Below are 9,989 nucleotides of genomic sequence, written 5' to 3' on the forward strand. Positions count from 1 at the left end.
ATGTCAGTGCTTACCAAGGGGCAGGCTCTGTAGTTGTGGTACTAGCGACCTCCTGGCTATGCACCAGATATCTTACACTGTTGTAATGCCAGGGATCCAGATGACAAAGTGGTCGGGACCATGTTTGGTGCATGTGGACAGCTCCAGGGATCAAATTCATGGAGACATTCTTGTAAGACAGATACTTTTGTCATTGAGTCACTGTGTGAGCCCCAAGAAAATTAATTTTAGGAGCTGACATGATAGTGCAGGTTGTAAAGGAATGTGAGGGACCTGGGTTTGATTCCACATGGTCCTTTAAGCATTGCAAGGCATAGCCCTGACACCTATAAGCATTGTCCTGGTGGCCCTAGTAATCCCAAGCAACACCATATCCTCTGGCCCTTGTATTGAATCCCTGACCCAGCAACCTCCTAACTCATCTCTGTGGCATTGGATCTAGTACTGAGCAGAGCATAAAGTCAGGGATGCCTCCTTTCTGAACAACAATGCCTCTCTAGTTTCTGGATCAGTGAATAGAATGAGGTCCTCAAGGTTCTGGAGTTAAAGGAATCAAGGACCCCTAGGAAAAATAGGTCATAATTGCCTTCATTGTTACCTTTTTATCCTTCATTCTTCAGTAGAGAATAAAACAAGGAGGATAAATGAAATGAAGTGTACATTAGTCTGGTGAGACATCTTAGACTTAGATGAAATAGGCAGTGACTAGGAATATGTGTCCTAAATAGGAAGCGTTGAAAGAAGCTAGCAGACGCCAAGCATTCAGGATAGCTGTGACATTCTTAAATCAGAAGCTGATAGGAGACACCCACTTTTTTGGTTCTACATGTCCCTTTTCCTGCATACTTGGAACACTTTCCTCTGGGTCTGTCTGATAATAGCAGGTGTATATTGGCTTGAGACATCTTCATATGGGTCCTTATGAACACAAAGTCATGGTCAGTGATGGAAGTCTAAAGAAGCAGAGAGAGAATACAGTCATGTGGACATGATACATCACATAATTCAGGCTTCATGGTCTTTACATCCATCTCTCTCTTTGTCTCTCTATCTTTATCTACACACACACACACACACACACACACACACACACTCTTTTCCTTTCCTCCCCCCCTTGATTTTCACTGTTCTAAATTATCTCATGAACAGATTATTTGAGCATCTGTAGACCTTTTTTCTATTTTTTTTTTGTTCCCGGCATGGAACTTTGGAGTCGCTCCTGGCAGTACTCAGGATAACATAGAGGGCTGGGGATCAAAGCACTGATCTGTAGACTTTAGATTTCTGGTCTCTGACTTGATGTGTGTTCTGTCTGGTGATACATTCAAAGGCTATAAAACATAGAACATAAAGGTAATTTCTTATTGACATAAGGAATGATGACAAAAGGCAAAGGACAATGAGTATTTGGGCCAAAAAAGAAGAAAAGAAACAGAGACACCTGTAGACGGAGCTATTAGCTAAGCTCTTTTAGCTTCCAAGCAGCACGGAAACAGAGCCCAAGGCCCCCTGTTTAACCTGCCAAGTAACATCAGAGACCCTGAGACATAGAGGCATAGACCTACCCAAAGTCAGGAAGCATGCTTTTCAGTAGAAAATCCATCCTAAATTATTCACTGCTTCACTCTTCATGGTACCTGAAGGAGAAAGTCTAGGTGTACCAATACAAAAGTGAGTTCCCACGGGAATAGCAGGTAATTTAAATCAATAAAGAGGCACAATTGACACCTAAGCCATACTGCCTGAGTAGTATATTCTGCCGTGAGTTGGAGGATGTGTTTGCTTTAAGGTGACCCCTATGACAATTCCCAGATAGACAATACTTTACAGAGAAGTCAGAAATAAAGAACTTTAGGGGGGATTCGTTCAGGTAAAAACTTGCTGATTTGTTAGGTTGTTTTAATTTTTAAGTACTATTTACCCAATAAAAAGAATCAGCATTGCACTTGAAGCAGAGAAACCACATCTCGAGCTTGGATTATCTGGTAGTTTAAGAGCAGAAGTGCTAGAAGCGCTAAACACAACACAGCACAGTGAGCACACAAGGATGAAAATATGTCAAAAAGGTGGAGACTAGGGCTGGAGCAATAACACAGCAGGTGGGGTGTTTGCCTTGCATGCATCCCACCCAGGTTCAATTCTCAGCATCCCATATGGTCCCCTGAGCAGCACCAGGAGTAATTCCTGAGTGCAGAGCCAGGAGAAACCCCTGTGCATCGCTGGTGTGACCCAAAAAGAAAAAAAAATGGTGGAGACAAGCTAAGTGTTCACTGACAGATGCATGGATTAAGATAAAAGATACTGAAGCTGGAGAGATCCCACAGCCGGGGCTATCACTTGCCTTGTATGTGGCCAAGCCAGGTTTGATCTCTGGCAGCACCCTGGGCGCTGTCAGAAGTGATCTGTGAGTACAGAACCAGGAGTAAGTCCTGAGTGCAACTGAGTGTTGTTCAAAAATCAACACATGCGCGCGCACGCACACACACACACAGAAATAAAGAAGAAAATCTTTCCTTCCATAACATGGATAGACCCTGAGGACATTATGCTAAGTGAAATAAGTCAGACAGAAAAAGACAAATATTGTGTAATGTCACTTGTATACAGTGTCTAAAAGGAAAATGTAGAAACAGAGCAGCAGAGAGTAGGATGGTGGTTATCAGGGGTTTAGAGTGGGGACTGGGGACAAAAGGAATATGTTGGTCAAAGATTAGTAACTCCAATTAAAGGATCAATAAATTATAGGAATCTAGGGGGCGGAGAAATAGTACAGTAGATAGGGCACATGCCTTGCATGCAGCAAATCCAGATTCAATCCCTGGCACTGCATATAGTCCCTTCCGCACTGCTAGGAGTGATTCCTGAGTACAGAGTCAGGAGAAAGCCCTAAGGTGGGTGTGACCCCACAACAACATCAAAAATTTAGGAACTCTAATGTCCAATATGGTTACTGTAGTCAAAAAATATTGCATTGCATACTTTAAAGTTCCTTAGAGCATGGGTCATAAATGTTCCAATAACAAGGGGCAAATATAATTATGTGAGCTGAAGGATGTGTTCATTAACTTTATTCTAGTGATAATTTCACAACATACACATATACTCTGTCTGATGGTTGCTGGGCACTGTTGTTTATACACAAATCTCCAGTGGATAAAGGAGCCACAGAAACTCTGTGAATTATGCATGTTGACTTTTTCTCCTCAGCAGCTGTGATAGCCAAGTCATTAATATATGGAGAAATAAAGAAAAAAAATACTTACGAAGTCACTGCGTTCTATTCCTTAAATCTATACAATGTGCTATACAATAAAACTGTAATAAGCTATTAAAAGCACATTTCAAGCTTACTAAATCACTTTTGTATTGAAATTCATTGGGATTTTTTATCATTATCCTTCGTAATCATCCAGAGTATGAGCATTTCTCTTTATAAAATTTACTTAATCACTGTGAGATACATACAAAGTTAAAAAGTTGTTCATGACTGAGTTTCAGTCCTATAGAGTTGGAACACCCATCCCTTCACCAGTGTCCACTTTCCTCTGCCAATGTCCCCAGTTTCACTTGCAACCTCCAGCCTTCCCCTATTTCACACACTTTTCTTTTTTCCTTTTAGGTACTGTGGCATACAACACTGTTACTTAAAGGGTATCATGCATACCACTTTGCCTACTTTCAGCACGCAGCTCTTGTCCAGAGTGATCATTTCCCAGTACCATTATCATTGCGTTCCTTTTTTCTGACCTATCTGCACCCCCACATTGTGGTAAGCTTTTTTTGGGGGGGGTCACATCCGGCAATGCACAGGGGTTACTCCTGGCTCATGCACTCAGGAATTACTCCTGGCAGGGCTTGGAGGACCATATAGGAAACTGGGAGTCAAGCCCGGGTAGGCCACGTGCAAGGCAATTGCCCTACCTGCTGTCCTATCCCTCCAGCCCCAGTGTGGCAAGCTTTTTACAAAGGCCCAGTCCTCCTGGATTTTGTTTGTATTGTCTTTGTGTATCATTCACCTAGTATGTTTCTTTGCATCCCACACATATCCAAGAATAGAGGAGTGGATAAGGAGTCTATGGTACATCTACACAAAGAAATGTCGTACAACTGTTAGAAAAAAAATGAAGTCATGAAATTTGTTGATACATAGATGGGCATGGAGATTACCATGCTAGATAAAATGAGTCAGACGGAGAGGAACAGACATAAAGCAATGCAATATTTATTAAAAGAGCTTTCTTTTCCTTTTTAGCCGCATCTGGCAATGCTCAGGGGTTATTCTTGCATGCAGGAATCACTCCTGGTAGCTCAGGGGATAATATGTGGTGCTATGGATTGAACTCAGGTTGGCCATGTGGAAGTCAAATGCCCTACCCACCTGTCTATGTCTGCGACCACCAAAAGAACACTCCTTCGGAATTTCTAATATTTTGTTATTAGCCAATGATTCCACTGTGTTGAGTCTGACATGTATGGTCAGTGACATCTGCGGTCAACAGTTAAGATTTATTCCAATTGCAAAGGTGTTAAAATCCATAAAATTGTACATCTTGGAGCCAGTGAAATGAGATAGAAGCAGCACATCGGAGAAACAAAAAAAATTCTAACTTTTGAAAGTCGCTCCTTTTCTTTTTTCTACTCATAACCAAACCAATCCAAATAGATATGACTCTTTAAAAGATGTCAGCTGTTATCACTGCACTTCTTACTCAACTCTTAGGTCCTCCTTGATGAATTACTCAAGACACACATTTCTTTGCTTTTGGGGTGCTTTGCTAGTCACACTCATTTCACTCTTCACTTCAGCTCCCTTGAAGCAAATTCTCTATGAGTAGGCAGCCGTCTGAAGCCAAATTCAAAACTGCTCTATGTACTATTTCTATCCCTCTCTCGCACTCCAAACAACAACTAAAAACATAACTAACTTAAAAAATTTTGTCCCAAAAAAACTAAAGCATAGGGGCTAGAATGATGATACAGCGGTGGGAGGTGCTTGCCTTGCAGGTAGCCTACCCAGGTTCTATTACCAGCCCGGAATATGATTCCTAGGCTTGCCATGAATGATCCCTGACTGAGTGCAGACCCAGGTGTAAGCCCAGAGCTTTGTCACATGTGGCCCAAAATATAAACAAACAAAAAACTCTGAGGCATAGTATCACGTCTAAGACTAGTGATAATGCCTTCCTCTACTGAATACTTGATTAGCTATGTCTCTTGTATTTGTGAAAAGAACCTAGAACTGAGGGCAAATAAAATAAGTAAAATGAGGAACTCGAGTGTTAGTACATAAGTAAGCTAGGGTATCTGTCTTACAGGTGGCTCAGCTGGGTTCAATCTCTCGTACCCCGTATGGCCCCCCAAACCCACCAGGAGTGATCCCTGTATACAGAACCAGGAGTAAGCCCTGAGCACAGCTGGGACTGGTACAACCATGAAAGAAAAAACTAAAATAAAATATAAAAAGTGAAAGAATTTACAAATCAGAAATGTAGAACAAATTTCAAGAGTAGAAAAGATCCAGGAGAAATTAATGGGTGCTTTCTACTTCCTGTCACATTTTTTGAGGGGAAAAATGCTTTTCCTTTTTCTGGAAAATGAAGTGCAAGTTGTCAGTGACAACTATCAATTAAGAAATTTCCTTTTGTGATATAGAGTATTTCCACCCCCACCCCCAGAGGTAAATTATTCAACACAGTTAATTTGAATCTGTGTTTGAGCCTGAGATGAAGTTATCACTTTTATCATTTTTTCCCCTCAACCTGTCCTGATATTATCATTGCCTGGGAGTCGTACCCATAGCAACAGCCACTCTTTCAGACATCATTCACCCAAGCAACAAAGCACGGGCAATGATTGACATCTTCCAGCTGTGCATCTGAAGTTGGTATTTTTCAGGCTGGAAAACCAAGTCACAACTCACTCCCATGTATCCCACTCAAGGAATCAATTTGTTGTCAGGTTGTGGGCAGGTGGTATGTTCAGCACAAGTTTGCATATCCATTTTGAGAAGTATGTGGCAGGGAAGGGTGGGAAAATAACGAGACTTCCATCCATGACCAAGGGTGCAGCATGAGACAAGTATAAAGCGCCAGCTTCTTCAGCAGTCTTTGCTTCTTTACACCTATGCAATAAAATTTGGATCAGAGGTGAAGTTTCATGGAGGTCTCCTTTTTCGTCATGGAAAAGTGAAGGGGGATGTTTTGTTTGATTATGATATTTTTGTTTGATTATTAGCTACATCCCAGCTCTTTGCTAAGAGCGTTCTAGCAAAAATAGGTCAAGACTGGGCCCAGCATTCTGCTAACATTCTATCTTATGAATGATAAATCATTACCTTCTGATTTGCATTTCCTCACACCTACAGTGTTTTTCCTGCCTCTGATCCCAGAGCCCTGATGCATTTAGTATTTTAGGTCTGCCAAGATGAACTTATGGAAAGACAAACACTTTTGTTTCTTCTTAAGTACTGCTTCAAATGTAAATTTTTCCTCCACTGAGACTGTCCCACTTGCCAAAATAGTATCCAAACTGACGTCATATTGAGGTATGTCATAAAAGCCAAATTTCTTCCTCCTGGCAGTCCTAACCTTTAAACTCTGATGAATAAATTTCTTTTTTCATCCATGCAGCAGAAATATTTTTAGTCAACACAAACCTACCCTACATAGTCAAAAGGCTGTTTGTGGACCCCAAATATGACCCCCAAAGCAGCAATTTAGAGCATTCACTCTTTAAAGTTTTTATTAGTGAATCACGATGGCGTACAGTTACAAACGTATGAACTTTCATGTTTGTATTTAGTTTACATCCCTCCACCAGTGCCCATTCTCCTCCACCAGTGATCCCAGTATCCCTCCCACAACCCCCACCCCAACCCCCACCACCCCATCCTGCCTCTGTGGCAGGGTATTCTCTTTTGTTCTCTCTCCTGTTGGATGTTGTAGTTTGCAATAGAGGTATTCAGTGGCCATCATGTTTGGTCTAGAGTCTACTTTTGGTACGCAGCTTTCAACTCGAGTGTGTCCTCCCAACATTCTCTACTAGGAGTTCCCTTCTCTGTCTCTGCTTGCTGTCTTTCCCACCAGCATGTGAGGCCCGTTTCCAATCTGTGGGGCAGACCTCCTGGTTCTTATCTCACATCTGCATTTGTATGTTCATTGCAGCACTGTTTGCAATAGCCCAAATCTGGAAAAAGCAGAGTGCCCAAAAACAGATGACTGGTTAAAGAAACATTGGTAGAGCATTCGTTTTTTGGTATTTTGGGTCACACCCGGTGAGGCTCAGGGGTTACTTCTGGCTTTGCTCTCAGGAATCACTCCTGGCAGTGCTGGGGGACCAAATGGGATGCCAGGAATTGAACCTGGGTCAGCCACATGCAAGGCAAATACCCTACCCACTGTACTATAGTTCCAGCCCCTCATTTTTGACTGGTAGAAGAGCAAGGAGAGAAACAATGGAACTGCCACTGGAGGCACACTTCCTGCCAGGGATTCTGAAGGAAAAGCAGTGATAGGTGAAGCTGCAAGCCGTGACTTACAATAGATGCTGGTGGGTAATCACAGTTCTGTTTGAGTCTTGACAGTGAGGAAACCCTTCCTTTCCAGAGAAAATAAACGTATGTAAGTCCCAGGGGAATCTTTCCATTCTTCCAGGAAGGCCCTCTGAATCACATAAATGAGACAGATGGGATAAAGAGCGGGCCCATTGGCCAAGAGAGAGTCAGACTGAGGTCAGCTTTAGAGCTGAGTGAAAAGACCACAGTTTGTAATGATGTCCTCTATAAATAATGGCACCTCTATTGTGGCAAAAAAAATGAAAGCCTTCTTTGTTCAGGCTTTAAGAGGAGCTGGATTTGCATTCAGAAACTTTATTTCCGCACCCTCTCTATGCAAGCCACTTGACCTATTATTCCCCAAGAGAAGCCGAGACTATGGAGTAATCTGGGTGGATGGTGCACTCAGGGGATTTCCAGGCCCAGCGGCTTCCCAGATATTCCCCTCCGGTGACAGTTTTCCTGCCTGCGTGGGAGATGCAGGTGTGCAGGTGATGAGTGCCTTCCTGTGAGGTTACCCCTTACACACTCTGTTTGTTTCTAAGTGTGGAGACTACTTTCATATGAGAAGGGTTTTTGGCTGAAGTTTAGAAACCCATCCCACCCTAGGCTGGAAGGCACCCCTATAATTAGGGGAGAGACTCTAGTGATCAGTGTTGTCTTTAAAAATGTGGGGGATTTCCCTGCCTTCCTGGACTGGTTATCTGGCTGGAGTCCCAGGGAACCCACATGTTCTTCTTTAACCCACTGCTGTACCTGCGGGGTGCCAGGAAGAAAATGAAATGTGGCATCAAATCTGCATCCATATCCACATTCTGTAACTTTATACCTGGGTGGCCTCCCTTTTTCTCACTGGTAAAGACAGAACACCTACCTTTGGACTTCCTGAGATTCTTTTAGAAAGAAAACAAGATCATGTAAATAAAAGGACTTGCATTTGCCAAGTGCCTTTGATATTCTTTTCGTTTGTTAACCCTTTGGCTCTGGGGGAGCTAGTGACTATTTGTGTCTCATGACCACTGTAGCTGAGGGCGAGCTGCAACATGGTACTCATCCGGGTGGCTTGGTGAAGGTATCTTGCTACAGAAATGTGGCCACTATGAACCATTGTGCAATTTATTTCTAAGTTTATTTGTTTATTTTGGGGGGGTCTTTCATGTGGTACACAGGAAGTCTAGACCTTCCCCACCAGTGCTTCTCTGCTGACTGGGCAGCAGTTCAATATGGGGACCTTAGGCTATGATGCTGCTGATGCTCTATGGTGGGAACGGATATACCCAGAAATCTCAGGGCTTAGAGGGCCCCAGGGCTGCATCTAGCAAAGTTCAAAGGGATGAAGCAATGCCAACTAGAAATTGAACCCGGGTTGAGCCCATGTCAGACATGTATCTTAAAGACTCTATTTCCCAGTCCCACCTTTGGGGAATTTTTTATCTGTTTTAATTTTTTTTAATGTTAATGTTTTAATTGATGTATCAGTTCATAACCGTATTGAAGTTGTTTACAGCTACAAAGCACCACTGATCATTTCAGATAAAGTGAGTCTCATTACCGTACTTCTTCCAGGAAACAAAGATTGTTGAATATGAAATGAGATTCTCCATCTCTTCAGCCCCTCCGCCCCACTGCTCACCTTCCCCTACATTGTTTGGAAGGGAGAGATGGAACTCTTGATTTTCAGGGTTCCATAAAATCCATCCCAGATTGAGGAATCTAGGGTGCTTGTTTTATTTATTTATTTATTTATTTATTTATTTATTTATTTATTTATTTATTTATTTATTTATTTTTGGGTCACACTCATTGATGTACAGGGGTGACCCCGGGCTCATGCACTTAGGAATTACCCCTAGCAGTGCTCAGGGGAATATATGGGATGCTGGGAATTGAACCCCGGTCGGCCACATGCACGACAAATGTCCTACCTGCTGTGCTATCGCTCCAGCCCTGGATGCTTGTTTTAAAATATAGGGGGCTGGAGCGATAGCACAGCGGGTAAGGCGTTTGCCTTGCACTCAGCCAACGCAAGTTCGATTCCCAGCATCCCATATGGTCCCCCAAGCATCACCAGGAGTGATTCCTGAGTGCAGAGACAGGAGAAACCCCTGAGCATTGCCTGGTGTGAGCCAAAAAGCAAAAAAATAAAATAAAAATAGAATATAAAATGTAAGAAAGGAATTTGCAGACACATCAGTGAACTTTGGAAAGCCAAATGACTTTGTAAGAACTGGGAAGAACCCTGGAGACACTGGTAGAGGGAAGTTGACACTGTTGGAAGGATTGGTGTTGGAACCTATGCCTTAAATGCATCTATGAGTAACTTTGTCAATCACTGTATCTTTAAGGAAATTATTTAAAACCGTAACAAGAAGTCTCACAATGGAGACGTTACTGTTGCCTGCTTGATGGGATGACAGTGATACAGTGATACAGTGGA

The 9,989-nt window shown here is 42.5% G+C and overlaps 1 non-coding gene across 1 annotated transcript; it reads left to right on the forward strand.

Annotated features, from left to right (window-relative positions):
• The first annotated feature begins 3,106 nt into the window (after window positions 1-3,106).
• LOC129400256 (small nucleolar RNA SNORA84) lies at window positions 3,107-3,238 on the forward strand. Its single transcript, XR_008627564.1, has one exon. It is a non-coding gene; the product is annotated as a small nucleolar RNA SNORA84 (small nucleolar RNA).
• Window positions 3,239-9,989: the final 6,751 nt, after the last annotated feature.

The sequence above is a fragment of the Sorex araneus genome, chromosome X (genome assembly GCF_027595985.1).
Source record: "Sorex araneus isolate mSorAra2 chromosome X, mSorAra2.pri, whole genome shotgun sequence".
Lineage (NCBI taxonomy): Eukaryota > Metazoa > Chordata > Mammalia > Eulipotyphla > Soricidae > Sorex > Sorex araneus.